The following is a 20033-nucleotide window of genomic DNA, read 5'->3' as shown; positions in this document are numbered from 1 at the left end:
AGAAGGCAATCAACGCGTGTAAGGGTATAGACGTCTGTTCTTAAATATGTTATGCTCCATGCATTTGTATAGCCCATTATACCCATCTGTATAGTGCAGAACCGCCTTTGGAATCTGGGCCCACTTTACGGTGCTGAGGTGCTCGCTCAGAGGCACACTGTTCTGTGCATTTTGCATTTCCTTGTTCTCTGTTGTTTCAATGATGATTCTATTGGATATTGTCTGGCCTGGTTAGAATGGGGTATGCATTGTTTACTGAAAGGACGGTCTTGCATTGGGCCGGCTAGATCCTGTAATGTATTTCTGCGGGATACCTTGTGCATGGATATGTTTGTAGAAGGAGTTTGCCGATTGTTTTCTTCTTTTGGGGTGCACGCCTGTGAAGTGTTGGTCATCATTGGCATCTGCTGTGAGCTGCCGGTCACGAGTTCGAATCCGACCTACGCCAAATGTCTTTCATCTTTAACGTGCCGGTAATTTGGTCACCATTTTATTGGGAAGAATAACACTGGCTATTTACAACATTTTGAAACTGAAGTGAGTTAAGGAGCAGTGTTAAAACGTATTTTACAACAGATGTTCTATTTCAAATAATTCTTTCCAAAAACAATGGGGCATATTACCAACGTTAAGCGATATTTATCGCTAACGATGCTTAGCAACAAATTTTTTAACGCTAAGCATTGCCGGAAATTATCGCAGAGATAACTTGCTATTAGCAAGGTTTATCTCAGAAGTGATAAAAATCCTCACGCTAACTGCCGATTGAGGGATTATCGCTGGAAAACCAACGATAATCTCTCGAAGTTTGGCGTTAGCTTGATGATAGGGGCTCACAAACTTAGCCATGATATCCACCTTCCATAGGATATCATGGCTAAGTCAGGAAAATACCAGGTGTAAAAAAAGCAGTGCTAACTGCGGTTAGCGCTGCTTTTTTTATCACTAACAGGGTTAGCGCAATCCTTGATAATAGGAGAAATGTCGCTTAACAATATTTCTCCTATTATTTTTCTCTGGAACGTCCCCTTTGTATCTCATTAGAGATGCAAGGGGTAGCGTAGACAAAAAAGGGTGCTAACATGCAAATTTGCATGTTAGCACCCAGTTGCTGATAGGGACATAATTTTATCTCCGCTTTCTTGGCTTTTAAAGACAAAAAAGCGGAGCTGAATCCCTTGATAATATGCCCCAATGTTCTCAAGATATTTCCAGTTATAGTCTGTTTATGTAATCACAGTACATCGGCCAAGGATCATACTTGTCCCTGGCCTCCCTCATCACTGTCCCCTCACTTTTAAGCATCACGTCAAATTTTTATTTTCTTACCAGTAGATTTTCTGTGAGCAAACATACAAACGCTGCTCAGTTGACATTACCTTTGATACAAGAACGTTTTTCTGGTTACAGTTCATTCAGAATTCTTGGTATATTTACTATGAAAGGAGCACCTAATCTACACTGAATGATTTATTAATGATTTAATTATATTTAGGGCTCCCGGTTTTATGGTATTTATTTTTTTGCCATTTCCGTCTGTATTTATCCATATTTATTTTTGGGGTATTTTTTCTGTATTTCTCCACATTTATTATTGCCACAAGCAAAAGACGCTGCTACAGCTAGTATTTTTCCGCATTTATTTAAATTGACAATGCACACCAGCGCCCGGTTGTGATTGGTCAACACAATACATTCATTTGAAAACTTTGCCATTGTAGTAGAAGCACATGTGCATTTCAAGAGACTTTGCGGACATTCTTAAAAGAATAAAATACTACATGAAACCAAAATTAAATCACAAATTAATAGTTCCAAGATGTAATTGGCTTCTAATAGAAAATACTCCATAGTAGTTCTCGAGAGGTACGCATAATGTAAATAGGTCAGTGGATTACTACTTTTGTCAGAGAGACCCTATTGTCACTTGCAGTTAATTAGTAAAAATATTAGCATAGAACAGTAAGCTATTAACTGTCACGTAAGAGCTGTATGCAAATTGCAAGGTATAAGTTGGAGCGTTATGGCTTTTCTCCCAGTCTTTGATCATCCTAATGTGGCAAAAAGGGTTAATTTGGGTAGAAATCAATTCTGATTATTAAAGAGACTCCCCAACCATGGTATTACGTTTTAAATTCTGAGTTTGTTTCTCCAGCCCAATCACTATTAAACTATGCTGCCTCCTAGTATGGTTGTCATGTGACTCCTACACCTGGTAGTCCTTTGTTGCAAACTAGGAGATTTGGCCTTTCATTTTGAACTACTCTTGTGGGAAAAGGGAGGAGAATTGCTGATGACAGAAACTCCATGGCTGCTAAGAAGCCATTACTAACTGCATTTATATAGCACTAACTACCCGTAACTAATGTATAGCGCTACCGGAAAAATAAGCAAAAAGTGGACGAAAGAAAGTTGCCTCTGTGCAATGTGTTCAAAAACAGTGCATTCAATAGGTTCTTCTTCTTAGGGCACATGATAGCAGAGTCAGACCTGTGCTCCGAGGCCTGTGATATTCACAGTGAGTTACTGGCCCCGTGTGAGGAGGATCGCTGCGCTGCTTGGAAACAAAGGGGTCAGATATTAGGGTGAGCTCACAGAATCGCCTTTTTTGGCTTGTATTTTAATGGTGTCTCTATAATGTCCAAGCAATGCAATTGTTGTGGAAAGGTAAAATGCTTATAGTTTTTTAAGGTGATATGCTTTGTAACTTTAATCAGTAATGTTAATAAGTGGTATGGTATTAACATTTCTCTCTGAACTCATACGTCTATTACTTGTGCCTCGTGTTAACATGACCTGATAAAAGGCTCCAGTAATCTGGATAAACTCAACTAAAGCCCAGAGCAGCACCTGCTGGGTGCCTGTTTTTGTCGGTGCAGTTCCTTATCTGATCCAGTCTCTCACACAGCCACTTGCTGTGGTATAATGGGAGCTGCACTCTGGGAATGCGCTGCTCAGCAGCAGTCACGTGGGCACATTTCGCTAGGTTCACAGTTTGTTGAAAGCGGCTGCCTGACTCATACAAGCGGAAAGATGCATAGACTAGGCCATGATTTTAAATGAGAAAAATACAAAAAACAATTTGATGGACAGAATGTAGATCAATGTCTTACATTCACCCCAGTACAAGGATCTGGGCCTAAATCCATCGTTTTTTGCACTCCACACCACCCTGGGTCAGATAATGGCTTTATGCAAATCAGCTCTGACCCTGTGCCCCATGGGAACAGTCCAGTCCGAACTACAACAGCCATATCTTTCCCAGACCAGAATCAAGCATCCGAGGACCGGACCGGTTTCGAGGTAACACCTCTCATCAGCCCGGCTAGCTTGACTCCAGTGGTGTGGAGGCTCTGGGACCCACGTCTGAGCTACCCCAGAACACTCAGGGAGAAAATTACAAAAAACAATTTGATGGACAGAATGTAGATCAATGTCTTTTGTTTGCATGATTTTAAATGAGGCAGAAATAAACAATCACATGTTTGTTTGCTAATTTCGTTTTGTGTTTGGTTTTTACTCTTCTGGGTTTACTGGATGTGGTATGTGCGAGAAGTAAAGACGCTGCTATGAGGGGGTGGCCGGAGCTGTGTTAAGGCAGGTGGGGGATAGAATCATGGCTCTCGAGTCAGTCTGACCCCTATCCCGCCCCCCCCCCCCAGTTTGTTAACCTCTGGATAAGTAGGCAATCAATCCTGAATGGCGCGACAGCCGTCCCTTTCCCTCCACCCCTGCTATAAACTGTTAAGCTTTTCTGTTCAGGAGACACTGCAGGCTCCGAGCCTTAATGATACTACTATGGGACACAAGGCACCCTGTGGTACTTAACACGCACAATAATTAAGAAAATAAAGGACAACAATTCTCACCTCCCCCTCACCCATTTGACGACTGAGAATAAGACCCTCTGCTGCTTCCGGGGCATAGGGGGGCAGGGTCCACATGAGGGCGCTAAAAGATAGTGATCGAAAGGGATTAAAATGAATTCCCAGGGGCGTGCAAAGGAAACAGCATGCAGCGGCAGTGCGGCAACATTTGCCAGTGTTTTGACGTTTCTAAATATAAATACAGACAAAGGAAATATTGATTTCCGTCTGTATTTATATGTAAATATCCGTAAAAACGGAAAACCGGGAGCCCTAATTATATTGCATGAGAAATAAAGTGCTGGAAAAGGAAAAAAGCAGTGTAGGAGCCAGAACAACGTGGCGGCAGATGGTGGGCGGAGCCCAGCCGGCCAGAGATAGGCACAGTCAGCCTAGTCATTATTTTTACAACCTCTCCTTTGCAAAGAAATTGGCTAAAAGGTGAAAAGCTTCAGTAAAACCGTTCTGGCTTACCTTATAAGTCTCAGTAGAGCAAATTTTCGAACTGTACTGCCTTTTATCACTTCCCCTAGCAGAGTTCACATTCTGGTGAGAATACACTCCTGTTTCTGGCACAAAGTATGATTCTTTTTCCTTTTTTTTACAAAATGGCCCAAGTAGTACGTTTTTGATCAGCCTCATCTCTATGTGTCCATCAACTGTGTTTTTTGGGTCATTTGCTGATGCCAGGATTAGAACCCATTTCTGCAGGTTACAAGGATAAAATTAGTATATTTGAATATGGTAATAGGAACCTGGATTCTGAAATGAAAAGAAGCCTATGGGTAAGTAACTTGCAACTTGTTCCCCCGTCCTACTTTACAACTATATAAATAGGTGCTTTCCAACAATAGGGAGAATGGATTTTTAGGAAGGAAAAATATGTAAAATGCTTACGTAATTGCTATGGGTAGGGTAAAAAGGGAAGGTCGAAAGAATGATCCGAAATGGATGTTAGTAAATGTATCTCCTGCTTACGAATAAAAGAAACATAAAAGAATGAGGAGTGATGTTAAGCTTGATTTAATGATTTGCCAAATTCTAGAAATTATGCTCCTTTGGCACATCAAATAGTTAATTGCTGTTCTCATTAAAAATACTCATCATGATCGACCAGAGCACAAGTGGCTGCTATACGTCTCTGTTTCTTCCTCCCCGGCCCTCTTCACTGTTTCTCTCCCTCTCCTTGCCTCTCTGTGCCTCTCCCTCTCCGAGGCAGCTCCGCCCGAGACACAGAGATCATACCGGCGAGCAGTCACACTGAGGAGAAGAACCCGGGGGAGTGTGCAGGTACGGGCGTGAGTGCAGCAGCGTGTGAGGGTTGGACAAAGTAATCAGAGCAGAGAAATAGCCTTCTCTGGGGGTGTGGGGGCCAGAAGTAAATCATGTAGACTGGGCTTTAAGTGGGATGAAAAAAACTGGGGGTCTCTCAAAGGGTGTGGCCAATATAATTAAGCAAAAACAACAGTTGATGGACAGAATGCAGAACAATGTCATACATTCACCCCAGTACAGAGATCTGGGCCTAAATCCATCGTTTCTTTGCACTCCACACCACCCCAGTTCAGACATGGCCATATGCAAATCAGCCTTGACCCTGTGCCTCATAGGGACAGGCCTGCCGAACTGCCAAGCCATGTCTTTCCTGGACCGGAATCAAGTATCCTAGGACCGGTTTCTGGCTATCAGCCATCTTCAGCCAGGATAGCTTGACTCCAGTGGTGTGGAGAGCATGGGACTCACGTCTGAGCATACCCATCCCATTCGGGGTGACAAATGCAAAAACAACAGTTGATGGACAAAATGCAGAACAAGTGTTGTTTAGGTCTCGCCTCTCAATGCGCATGCGCATTGAGCGGAGCGAGACTATAGGGGCTTAAACAGACCTTACCTAGACTGGCGATTTGATGCTGTGCCCGTGCGCTTTTAGGTCAATGCGCAAGCGCATTGACCTAAAATGCGCGTGCACAGCATCAAATCGCCAGCCATCTGTTGCCCAGCTTGGTGCCGCTCCACCCCCTGCCGGATCAAAAGCTTTCACGGCTGGCCGGCCGTGCTTTCAGTTTCACGGCCGGCAGGCCGTGTCTCCTAAATTAATTGTTTAACTTGTTTTCCTTCCGAACTGGCCTCCACGTTGTTTAACAATGCGCGAGACACCTCCAGTTACTTGCCTCGTAGTAACTACGTCACAGGGTTTCCTCTTTCACTCACTCTGTGCCCGGGGCTCTTCTCTCCTGAATGGAATCAACTGCCACATGGATTTAACTGCCATTCAATGTACGTTCATCCATTATTGTTTATTTAGTAGAAGCCTGCATCCGAGCATGCACTATAATTTTCTGACCGATTTTCTGTTTTAGACGTTCCTCGTTTTCAACCGAACACTTGTTTAAATTTTCTGTTTCGGACGGATCTCATTTTCTTCTGTATTCTTCACAAAAGTATGTACTTCAAAATTGCACTGAGCCTTACCCTTTCATCCAACACCATGGGTTCAATTGCTGAGGCCTTGAGCAGCTCATCGCCATTAATTGTAATAATTGCTGCTCACACGCTAGTCTAAGTTAAGCTTTGTATTGCATGTAGTGCCCCAGCTGAACACTGAGAGCAGCACATAAGCAACTCTCTCCAGTGCCGTACACACGTATAATGTCCACATTTTAACATAACATCGTAATACCATTTGTCAAGTACAACATGGTATAGTTAAGGAAAAGCACATGGGACAATAAGTGAATAATAGCACATGCTATAATCAACAACACCCCCGCCCACCCATTTTTTCGTTGTGCTAAAGTGCACCTCAGTTTTAAATAATTTGTCGATCCACCCCATACAGAGCCCACGACAGACGCCATGAAACCACAAGCCATGCCTGTGCATCCCCAATTCCTCTCCCAGCAGCTGTTTAAACTATAAGGACAAGGCACTGGGAACATTCCCCCCCTTCTAAACTCTTTAAGCAGCTTTCCCACTCACTAGCATTCATGCACCATTACTTAAATCAGCACATTTACCTTTTATTTTGTCAGCAGGTTAATTGTTGCATTTCCAAAATCCAGAAAAAAACAGTATGAGAGCGGGCGAGTTAGGTTCAGGTATTTGGCAGTTGATACTTTTATCATTTAATTCCCATTCCCAATGTAAATACTTGGGTCTTATTTATAAGAATATGAAACCTATGGTCCTTCTTTTCCTTCTTTGATTCTCTACAGATCCACTCGTCAAACAGTATATATTCTTAGGCATTTCCAAACAGATTTTAGTCTCCTCCATGCATCGGACAATTGTCTTCTTTGAGCCTGCGCTATAATTGCTTTTTTAGGTTTTTTGCAACGTTTGTTTTATTACTTTTTGTACACTGCATATACGTGGCTGTTTATACTTATATGACCTGAATTTTAAAATCATCTCACAGTGTATTTTATTAAATGATTTCACTAACACGCATATCTTTGTAGATTCCTGTAAACTATTTTTTAAAGGCTTTTTGAAAAGTGGAAAATAACTCTTCCCCCCTCCCATCTTCCCTCTCTCCTCAACATCCCCTCCTCCCTCTCTTCTCACTCTCCCCTCACTCTATCCCCTTTATCCCATCTCCTCTCTCTCTCCCCTCCCTCTACACCCTCACACTCTTCCCTCATTCCTCACCTCTACCCTCTATCCTCACTCCCATCTTCTCCCACTCCCCTCACTCTCTCACTCTCACCTCTCTATACTCACTCTCTCCCCTTTCTCCACTCTCCTCTCTGTATCCTCTCCCCCTCTCTCATCACTCTCCCCTCTCTCTCCACACTCTCCCCCTTTCTCCCCTCTCTCTACCCTCTCCTCACTCTCCCCTGTCCTCACTCTCCCCTCTCCTCACTATCTATTTGAATAACCAGCACTAAGTCCTTTAAAAGGAACGCACATTTGTCAGACCATTCCTAGCAGCCATTTCCTAAAATTATTTGAAAAAAGTCACACTATTCCAAGAGCTACTTTTGCGACCTTCCTCCGAGTTAATTAATATGTCCTATAGTGGATGATACTTTCTTTTTCACAATCAAGATCAAATACAAAACAAGTGCACTGCTGGCATTTCAGGCTGCTGAGGTCTCACCCTCACTCAGCCTAACACCCTCACCGTCACACACATTCACCCTCACACCCCCTCACACCCCCTCACTCACCCTCACCCTCACACACTCACACACCCACTCACCCTCACACCCCCTCACCCTCACACCCCTCAGTGCTACAACACATATTGTGTTACAATAGGTGTCACATTTGCGAAAGGTAAAACTATTGGCATTGTAAATAACAAAGCTATTAATTTCGCTATTTTCAAAACAAGCACATAAATAAAAAAATGTGTCCTTTACAATACCAATAGCTCAAACTTTCCTAATGCGAGACCTATTGCATTGCTGTGCTTCTCTCCTCTGCTGCACTCTCCTGCTCTCTAGAGATGTGGCCTAACAACCAGAGCTGCCATCTAAGTCACGCAAATACAAAACATGTTGCATTCCAAATGCTATAGGTGTCACATTCGCGAAAGTTATAACTATTGGCATTGCAAATGACAAAGCTATCAATTTAGCTATTTTAAAAACCAACAAATAAATAAAATATTTGTCATTTACAAGACCAATAGCTCCAACTTTTCTAATGCGAGACCTATTACATTTCCAATGCTTGTTGCATTTGTCACACCGAGTAGGATGGGTATGCTCAGACGTGAGTCCCATGCTCTCCACACCACTAGAGTCAAGCTATCCTGGCTGAAGACAGCTGATAGCCAGAAACCGGTCCTAGGATGCTTATTTCCGGTCCAAGGAAGACATGGCTTGGCAGTTCGGGCTGGACTGTTCCCATGAGGCACAGGGTCAAGGCTGATTTGGATATGACCATGTCTGAATTGGGGTGGTGTGGTGAGCAAAAAAACGGTGGATTTAGGCCCAGATCTCTGTACTGGGGTGAATGTATGACATTGATCTGCATTCTGTCCATCAATTGTTGTTTTTGCATTTGTCACCCCGAGTGGGATGGGTATGCTCAGACGTAAGTCCCATGCTCTCCATACCACTGGAGTCAAGCTATTCTGGCTGAAGACGGCTGATAGACAGAAACCGGTCCTAGGATGCTTGATTCTGGTCCAAGGAAGACATGGCTTGGCAGTTCGGGCTGGACTGTTCCCATGAGGCACAGGGTCAAGGCTGATTTGCATATGGCCATGTCTGAATTGGGGTGGTGTGGTGAGCAAAAAAACGATGAATTTAGGCCAAGATCTCTGTACTGGGGTGAATGTATGACATTGATCTGCATTCTGTCCATCAACTGTTGTTTTTGCATTTGTCACCCCGAGTGGGATGGGTATGCTCAGACATAAGTCCCATGCTCTCCATACCACTGGAGTCAAGCTATCCTGGCTGAAGACGGCTGATAGCCAGAAACCGGTCCTAGGATGCTTGATTCCGGACCAAGGAAGACATGGCTTGGCAGTTCGGGCTGGACTGTTCCCATTAGGCACAGGGTCAAGGCTGATTTGCATATGGCCATGTCTGAATTGGGGTGGTGTGGTGAGCAAAAAAACGATGGATTAAGGCCCAGATCTCTGTACTCGGGTTAATGTGTGACATTGATCTGCATTCTGTCCATCAATTGTTGTTTTTTCATTTGTCACCCCGAGTGGGATGGGTATGCTCAGAAGGGAGTCCCATGCTCTCCACACCACTGGAGTCAAGCTATCCTGACTGAAGACGGCTGATAGCCAGAAACCGGTCCTAGGATGCTTGATTCTGGTCCAAGGAAGACATGGCTTGGCAGTTCGGGCTGGACTGTTCCCATGAGGCACAGGGTCAAGGCTGATTTGCATCCGTGCTATGTTATGAGATCGAACTTGCACAAAGAAGGCTCTAGCTAGATCCATCCAAATTGCCCACTTATACAGCGACCATAGCCCAGTCTCCAACAAATGTAGTGTCCTCAAACTCAAGTACAGATAACCGGCTTGATAGAGTGAATATTCAACCTGTCTTGGCCACTCGGATAATAGATCCAATAGAAGTGCCTGATGTTAACGCGCAGTCAAGCCCTGGGATTTCAAGTAAACTACGGGCACAAAAAGCAGTGGGGATAATGGGAACATCCAATGAGGAGAGAAATGAAAAATCCCAGAAAGGGAAAAAAAACAGTCGGAAAAAAGGGAAAGCAGGGCGGGAGTTGTAATGCATGCAATGGAGATTTAACTACATCAGACAATAAAGGTAGTAGGTTTAGAACAATAGGGATACAAACTGATGTTGATGATTGTCCTAGACTAGCTAAGGAAAATGAGGTAATAGGGGTCTTAGAACAAACTGTGGCAGACATATTTAAAACTGCTTTATATTCATTTGGATAAAAATAAATGAGTGTATGGATGGTAAGTTAAGGGTCATGGATGACAAGATCGCCCAGTTAAATTATGCAATTCATCACCTAAGTAGGAGCATTGAAGAAGGAACTGGAATAGTTGTGGAAGGGGGAAGCCTTATAGCCGATCGAAAATTGCTCACAGAGGATAAGAGGGCTTGTGATGATGTGGATAGAACACTGAAAACCCAAAACCAATCAGGAACAGGAGCTTTAAATAGAGCTCAGTTAAGAAATAGTGCAGAGACAGTAGGGGCAAATGAACAAAGAGAGAAGGTTAATGCCACGCCACATAACATCACACCCGGTTTAGAACATGCTAATTGCAGGGTAATACTGCATAGCCCAAAGGGGACAGATTTAATTCCTAATCTAGAAAATTTGAACTTGCCACCAGCCATGTGTCCCTATGTCTTAGTTTTAACAGGTGTTCCTGCACTGAAAAGAGACCAAAGAGAATCCTGGCACAATTTAAGGAATAAAATCGTAGATTGGCTAGCTAAATACAAAAGGTTTACCCCAAACAAAACAACTGAAATTCTGATGGTGCGTAGGGTAGGGTGGGTGGGAGGTTCTCCGAAAGATATACTGGGAGACTATATTGTTGTAAACTTTAGATATCCCCACACAGTCCGTACACTACTGAGAGCGCATGAGGAAACACTACCTTGGAAGACTAACATCCATGCACTACCACTGGGATATTTCTATAAACCCCTGGGAATTGAGGCGAACAAAAACCAAGCAAATTTGCTTCTCCCAGATAACTCCAATAGATTTCAGGAGTTATCTCTGTTGGAAGAAGTGGATTGACTGTACCAGCTAAAACCCACTACAAATGTATCCATTGTGTCGGATAGGGAACTAGTGAAGATAAGTATAGTACCTGTCGGGAATTCGGGAAAGGAGCCTAGGGAGAAAGAAAATTGCGGTGCGAGTAAGGATGAGACATTGTTTTTAAACTGTATTAATATAATAACAAGTAAAGAACTTACACGCGATCCTAACTATAAAGCTTGCCCCGATTTAAATATTGTTTCATGGAACATTGCGGGTCTTAAAAATAACACTAGGGACCCGGAGTGGAACGAGTTCATTGAAAGAAGCGATATTTGTATTTTGCAGGAGACATGGGCAACTGAGATTATACACAGAGTGGGAAACAAAAGCTTCCATATAGCGGCTGTTCCGTCTATAAGAGGAAGAGCCTCTGGTGGATTAGTCACTTGGGTCAAGGTAACCCTTGATATTAGCGTAACTCAATTAGTGACGTATTCCTTAGATATATTGGGGATCAAAATAGCGACAAAGGAAAAAAGGTTGTTGCACATATATAATATTTTTAACCGACCAGGACTGGCATCAAGGGAGTCAACAACAATGGACAAAATGGACTCCATTTTAAATCTAGTGGATTCTAGTTTCAGTATAATAATTGGTGGAGACCTTAACTGTAACTATGAACCCATCACAGGGCTTGAAGCAATCCTAGAAGATGAAGACCTGGCGAATGAGATCCCCCTTCTATCTAATTGTAAATCGGACTCGTGCACTGCCTTAGCACATCAAATAATGAGATTGATCGTAAGTCATGGTTTGAGGGCATGTAATGGTCACCTTCCATCAGCGTTAGCAAAGGCGCCAACTTTTTTTAGAAGTTCCACTCAGAGTAAAATAGATTATCTTATTTTATTATTTGATATTTGGCATTATGCCGTAGATCTTAAAATTGCACCCAGGGTGGAGAGTGACCATCGTCCACTGGAACTAGCCTTAAAAAGTAGTTTGTTGACTAGTTCAGTTGAGACTAGAGGTAATACCTGTAATCACATGGACAACATTATAGTTAGTAATAATCGCCGCTCTGTTAAATGGGCGCACATGTTGGAGCATGGCGAGAAGCTAGCAAACATTTATAGTACTTTTGCATCTACTTTTACTAACTATATTACCATGGAAATAGATAGGAATACAGTTCTAGAACTACATAAGGGTTTTTTCAAAGTACTGGTCCCATTGGTAACAAAAAAGGTTAAAACAAATGAGGTAAATGGTAAACAAAAAATGATGGGGAAACCCTGGTACAATAAAGACTGTCGGGGTGCCAAAACTGAGTTAGTACTAGCTATTAAAAGCAACAATAGCTCGATAGTTAAGGGAGCAAGATTAAATTATAAGAGAGTGCTAGAGAATGCTAAAATAATCTGGGATGATAAAATTTGGCTTGATCTATTGACGGCAGCATAAAGCAGGGACCAAATGGCTTTCTGGAAAATTATTGCAAATGGAAACGGAAATGGAAAGGGTTCTAGAGAAGTTTATCTTGAGGAAACTACTTGGATAGATCACTTTGAAAAATTGTATGCGGCTCCTGAGATCGGAAGTTCCATAAGTGACGGGCTTCTTATAAACCCAAGTGAAGGATCCCTAGAATTTGATCTACAGGAAACAATTTTGGCTATCAACGCAGTCAAAACTAGTAAAGCTCCAGGACTAGACAAGATCCCTGGGGATCTATACAAACATGATACCAATGTATGGGGTCCTTACATTAATTACCTGTGTAACTTTATAGCCACAGGAGCTGACATACCAGAGACATGGAGGGGGGCGAAAATTATTTGCATCTTTAAGAAGGGTGATAGAAGCGATCCTTCGAACTACCGCCCAATTAGTTTAATGGATCTTTTACAAGAAATGTATGCAAAGCATATTTAAAATCGCATTAATTTCTGGATAGATGAAAGGGCAATTCTCTCAAAATTCCAGGTGGGTTTTAGAAAAAAAACAAGCACCATAGACCAGGTCTTTAGATTTTGCTGTATGTGCTGGAAATATGTAAACTTGAGGAAAGGCCATGTACACGTGGCATTCGTTGACTTAAGGGCTGCGTTCGATCTCATCCCCAGACATCTACTATGGAAAACATTTAACAGCCAAGGACTCCCGGCAAACCTATTAGAACAAATCGTAAGACTACACCAAAACAATTATGCAAAGGTGAGATGGGGTCCGGGCGGCAAACTAACTAGCTCAGTCCCCATAGAAAGGGGAGTTCGCCAAGGATGTGTCCTAGCACCAACTTTGTTTTCCTTATATGTTAATGATATTCCTTGTTTTTTACAAGGTTGAAATAATGATGCACCGAAGCTGGGGGCTGAGCCAATACCAGCCCTATTATTTGCGGATGATACCATTCTTATTTCGCAAACACCAAATGGCCTTCAAACTTTGCTTAGCACCTTCCAAGCCTACTGCAGCAAAAAAGGTTTAAAGATAAATACCAGTAAGACAAAGTACATGGCAATAAATCCGCACAAGTGCTTTAGAGAAAATTTGGTTTTAAACGGACAAAAACTGGAACATGTTGAACATTTTAACTATCTGGGAGTTTCGTTCGATTCTAAAACAACATGAAAACCCCAAATTGATAAAAGCAAGTTGTTATTAAGACAAAATACACTACCGATCCTGAAAAGACACCGGAATAGTCTCAATAAAGCTGTATCTCCAGCACTCGAGTTATTCCGATTTAAAGCACAATCGGCAGCACTATATGGTGCTGAATTGTGGGGCCCGTCGAGCAAAAAGGCGTTTGAGGTTAATGAGAATAAATTCTTGAGAGCTTTGCTAAAAATCCCAGTACGTACACCGCTTATTCCGTTAATGCTCAATCTTAATATGAAGCATAGGGACCACTATGTAATTATTAGACCACTGATGTTGTGGGTTAGGCTCTGGACAACACCTGAGCTGCTGGATTATATGGCAGCATTAACAGAGATCAAGGATTTGGATAAAAATAATTGCATTACATGGTTTAAACATGTTAGTATTGGTTTAAGAAGATTGGCTTAGCACATTTTTGGATTAGTCAACTGACATTAACCGCAAATTCAAGAAAGATATTAAAGGCTTCTTTCTGGGCTTTCATAGATCAAAATAGATCAAATGACAGAGAAAAAGGATCCTTGACTAGTAAGTTTCTTATGTTTAAAGATAGTGCTTGCTTTGAATATTTTTTAAATGAAGTAAACCCACCGTTGGCAAAAACATTATACTTGAAGTACAGATATGGTGTACTGATGTTAAAATCAAGTACAATAAGGTGGGCAGATTCTAGTAACAACAAATGCATGTTGTGCTCAGGAAAAGTTAAGGAAGATATTACACATGTTCTATTTTTTTGTCAGGCCTATTCAATCCCAAGAAAGAGAATGATTAAACCTCTTTGCATAAACATGGGTGTGAGATCGTATAGAGAAGCTGAAAGGGTTTTAAAAACTGACACTTGCCAGGTTATTGTTTTTGGTATTAGCCGGTTTCTGCTGGCCGTAAGTTTCTTCAGGGTAAAGGCGGCGAGAAGCTTTAGGAATGCTTAGGGGATCGCTAATGTAATGTATAATGCATTTGGGAGCTAACACAACAATCTGAAACTGTAAAGGACAAATATATGCATATAAATTGATACATGTGCTGTGGAATAAGTTGAATATTAGCTCACCGGAAAAGCAAATGTAAATAGAATGAATTTATTTTTATAAATGCCTTTTTAAATTATTTATATGGTTTTTAGCATAATGATTGACGCCCCAATCCATTTCCTTTAATTGTTGATTTATATCTATCTATGGTAGTTGTAATATTGTATGGCATTATCTTATCGGATTAGCGGAGGAAAAGACTCAGCAACACCACCCTACCTGACAGCGCTAGATTGGGAGAGCGCACCGGGACTCACCAGCAGACCAGCCCAGGACTCGCACTTCCCGCCACCAGTCGCGCCGCCGCCTCGGGACTACAAATCTCATCAGGCTCAGCGGCAGCGCGTTCCCCGACGCGGTATACGCACCGGGAGGGGCACTATAAACAAGGAAGCCCTCGGTGGAGCGGGGGGAGGCATTATCTTATCGGATTAGCGGAGGAAAAGACTCAGCAACACCACCCTACCTGACAGCGCTAGATTGGGAGAGCGCACCGGGACTCACCAGCAGACCAGCCCAGGACTCGCACTTCCCGCCACCAGTCGCGCCGCCGCCTCGGGACTACAAATCCCATCAGGCTCAGCGGCGGCGCGTTCCCCGACGCGGTATACGCGCCGGGAGGGGCACTATAAACAAGGAAGCCCTCAGCGTCGCGGGACGCGAGCGGGACGCCCGGGGCGAAGCCCGGGCAAAGGGCGGGCCGTCTGAGGCCGTCCGAGGACGACGGAGGACGGGACGGGCCACCCCGCTGACACCCACCAATTTAGAACACTCCTCAAGTAAGTTCTCTACTTACACTGCCCCTATTGGAGATTAAACCGTCACCTTCCGTGCAATGTCCACAAGGGGCAGTCGCAGTAAGACCGCTGCAGGAGCTGGGAAAGTCACCGGGCCAATTGATAACTTCATCTTCAAGGCCAATGAAGCAATTGATCATGGAATTTCCTTATTGGAGCGAAGAGTCTCCCTGGAACTGGCCCAAGCTAAAGGTTCTTCCTTGGGTCTCCTTGCCACAGCAAACACACCGATTAGAAATAACCCTGCTGATGGCGCCTCCGTAACTAGAGCCAGTGCAGAGATCCACACCATGCCTAACACCGTGGATCTATCAGTAACACAACTTCTCTCAGACTCATTACGGAGTCTGGAGAAATCGCCTAACCTAGACGTTACTGATAATTTGAATACACAACTGGATTTCGTCACAAACTCTATTCCATCAATGAGTTTCCCTGAGAGCTCGGATATAATACCTATTGTAGAATCTCAACTACCTTCTACTTCACTAACAGACATTACATGTGATCATGCTACTGACCCAATCCTGCCCAAAGACCTTGACCCGATGGCTAAAAACTTTTCCCCCGCTCGAGACATGGTCACCACACATATACTCGCGGATTCGACCCCTACCTCAAGAGCACTGCGAGGGTTAAGGGAAGGAGCCATACAGAAACAGAAACAGCCCCAAGGCTCAAACATATCTATATCCAATGGAAGCCCTGTTCCCCAGAGAAAGCAGGGGAAAAACCCACCCAATAACCAAAAAAAGGCTAGTAAAAAACCTAATGTAGGATCAGGTCACAAAGGAGACCCGTCCCTTAAGGAGGGGTCATGCAAAGACTGCTCCTCAACAAATCAACTCATAACAAAGGTTGGGGAAATTATATCTGCCCATCTTGCCACCATCGAAAAAAGACTAGGGAATATGGAAAAACAACTTAACGAATTAAGCGCCCTAGTTAAAAGCCCACTATCTAAAGATACCCCAGTCTTAGTGGCAGCAAAACCACATATTCAACCTCCTTCGGGGCAAGCCGTGAAAAAACCAGCTACAGCCCTTAGTAACACACATAAGCCAACCCCACCTCCAAAGGGAGCTATGAATAAATCAAACCCACCCACCCTAAACACAATCCCACAGGGGAAACAACCTAACCCAATACAACCAAAGGGGGACACCACTAGTAATCATAAGGACAGGAATAAAGGAAACCAAGGTAGATTTCATGCTAACTTGCCCCCCGGATCTAGTCCATATGTAGTGGTAATGACAGGAGTCCCCGAGATACCGGATAACACTGAAGAGCCAACCTGGTCTCTACTAAATAAAGTCAGTTTTTGGTTAAATAATAACAGACCCCTACCCCCATACTGCAGGAGTAAAATCCTAACAGTTAGAAGAGTACCGTGGGTGGGCCGCGAAACACAGAAAACACATGGTGACTGTGTGATTGTTAACTTTGACGACCCACGCACGGTAGAACACATTTGTTCATGGAGAAGTGAGGGGTACAGCGAAGGCATAGAAACAAGGCATCTCTCCTTCTTCTATCCATCTAGGAGATCTAATCAGCACCATAACGCCTTCGAGAGAAAGTGGTGCCATGTGGGGCAAGAAGATGTGGGAAAAAACTGGGGTGAGTGGGGGCTAGATAACTATAGACATCCCCATAGGAACACACTAAGTAGAGATGCTTACTGGGGTATACCAGTCTTCAACAGATTCAGCAGCCTTGAGATGGTTGATTGACTCCCCCCAACACCCGGGCTGTTAAACATTGAACTGGAGGGAATAAAACAGGGCTGCCCCGATGAGCCCGTTAAAAACATAGAGATGCACGATAAGGAGACACCAAGCACCCAACTGGCCCAAAATTACCCGAAGCTGCCACTAGTAAGGAATGACCAAGTAATGGATAACACTATAGGAGGCAAAACATCTAACCCTCCAGATCCATATACTCATAAAAACCCTAATAGAGTGCTAACGATTGTCAGCGGGAATGTAGCCGGACTCCAACAACGGGTATCGGACCAGGAATGGTTAAAATTTATATCTAACAAAGACATTATAATGTTGCAAGAGACATGGGCCACCTCTGAAATAGCCATAGAGGGTTTTGAATGTTACAGCATCTGCGCTCAAAAGCCAGTCTTTGGACGCCCCGTGGGAGGCTTGCTGATTGGGTTCAGAATAACTCTAGGGGGGGCTATTAAACCAATACCAACTAAGAGCCCAAATATTCAAATCATCGAGTTTACTTGTAGATCATCGCTACATCTGATCAATTTTTATAATAACGACTTTCACTCGACCCCCAATAAGAACTATATAGAGCTATTCGAGAACATTACAAGAATAACTGAATCAGCCAACAACTGTGCAAATAATGGGATCATCCTAGCTGGAGACTTTAATGCTAAATTATCGAAAACCAAAGCAGGTACAAACCAACTAGATAGGGCTACCAAACGCGGGAATGAATTGAAAAACTTCATAAATACCCACACCCTATCGAATATAATGGATACATTTATAAATAGCAATACTGCTTATATTCCAACTTTCAGAGAGAGAAACTTCTCTAGCACAGTAGATTACATCTTCACGTCCGTGGAACTACTAGATAAAGTCATCCAAGCAGGAGTAGTAGAAACAGCATTTGGAGACCATAATGCACTAGAACTCAGTCTAAGAATGGGCCCGATCCAAGCACCCCCCCGCACTTTGGGAGCAAGAGACATTGGGACATCAACAGACAACCTCAGGTTAAAGTGGAAAGGGGTGAACTGTGAACCCATTATGGACATAATTATAAACAATCATCAATCAACAGTTGCCTCCTGCTCACTCACCGATGGGAACCACCATAGGATAATTAAAGACTTTGCAAATCTGTGCCATGTTATTAAGACTCTTCTGACAGTCCCCTACAGGAAAAATAACGACGAACCTAGATGGTTCGATAGCTGTTGCTCAGCGGCAAATAAGGCTCTTCGCAAGGCATTAAATTCCAAACCGAGGAACCAAGTAGATGTACGGACCGCCAGGCATGCCTATAAAACAGCTATAGGGATAAGGAAGGCTACCATGGTAGAGGAACATTTGAATGAACTATCAGTCTCTGCTGCTGTGGGAAACAGTGCAACTTTTTGGCCCGCTGTAAGGAAGATGCGGGATATGGGGAAACAATTGTCACCAATCAGTTGCACCATTTCAAGTCAGAACTGGGAGCAACATTTCTCCAAAATATATGCTAACCCCGCTGCTCCCGCAGAAGACCACAATTACGACAAACTGAGCTCACTTGATATAACCCTGGGGGAGGTCGTTCTGGCCATCAACCAAAGCTTGGGGAACAAGGCGCCAGGGCCGGATGGCTTCCCAATTGATTTAATCAAACACAAACCAGAATTTTGGGGGCCTATCCTGGTCAATGTTTTCAACAGTGTACCGTTGGGCGCCATCCCTGCCACCTGGTCCACAAGCACTATAGTGCCTATTTACAAAAAAGGTGAAAGATCTGACCCTGCAAATTATAGGCCCATCTCACTCTTAGACAACACCCTGAAAATTTTGGGCCGGGTGTTGTACAACAGAGTGAATGATTGGGCCGAAGAAACAGGGGTGCTGGACAGATGCCAGATGGGCTTTAGAAGTAAGGTCGGGACAACAGAACAATGCCTGAATCTCAATCTCATAATAGGCAAATATACCATAGCCAAGGCTTCTCCTATCTACCTAGCCTTTATGGACTTGTCGTCCGCATTCGACCTAGTGAATAGGTCGAAATTGTGGGTGACACTTCTCTCTTATGGCCTTGATGAACCCTTGGTACACTTCCTAGCCTATCTACACGCGGACACCAAAGCCCAGGTACGAATCGGAATGGAAGGCGAAACCTCGGGGGCAATTAAGGTAGAAAGAGGCGTCCGACAGGGGTGCGTTTTAGCACCCCTGCTGTTCATCATCTACATAAATGGTCTGAGTGACTCCCTGAAAGAGACGACAACGGATGTGCCAAAAATCCAAGGGAACTTGCTACCCGCACTCCTCTATGCAGATGATGCGGTGATCATGGGCCTAACACCGAATGCTCTCCGTGCCCTGGTCAAGAGCTTTGCACATTTTATGGGGAATCTGGACCTGAAGGTGAATTTTAAAAAATCATTTATCATGACATGCGGGCCAGGGGCCAAACAACTCAACTCCATCTCAATTGGACAAGAGAAGTTACACTCCACCAAATCATTCCCCTACTTAGGTATGGTCTTTGCTGCGAACGGCCTGTGGAGTGGGCATCTCGCCCACGCCACAGGCAAGTTCTCAAAGGCCATAAATTCTATCCTTGCCTTGCCGCGGCCAAAAAGGTCAGAAACAACCGAGGCAATTGTGAAAATCTACAAATTGCAATGCGCCCCGGTTGCAACCTATGGCGCAGAAATTTGGGGGATAGTGAGCCCAACTAGCCTGCAGACAGAAGAAAACCGGTTATGTAGA

Source organism: Lissotriton vulgaris, chromosome 8 (genome assembly GCF_964263255.1).
Source record: "Lissotriton vulgaris chromosome 8, aLisVul1.2, whole genome shotgun sequence".
NCBI lineage: Eukaryota > Metazoa > Chordata > Amphibia > Caudata > Salamandridae > Lissotriton > Lissotriton vulgaris.
This window is presented reverse-complemented; position numbering follows the sequence as displayed.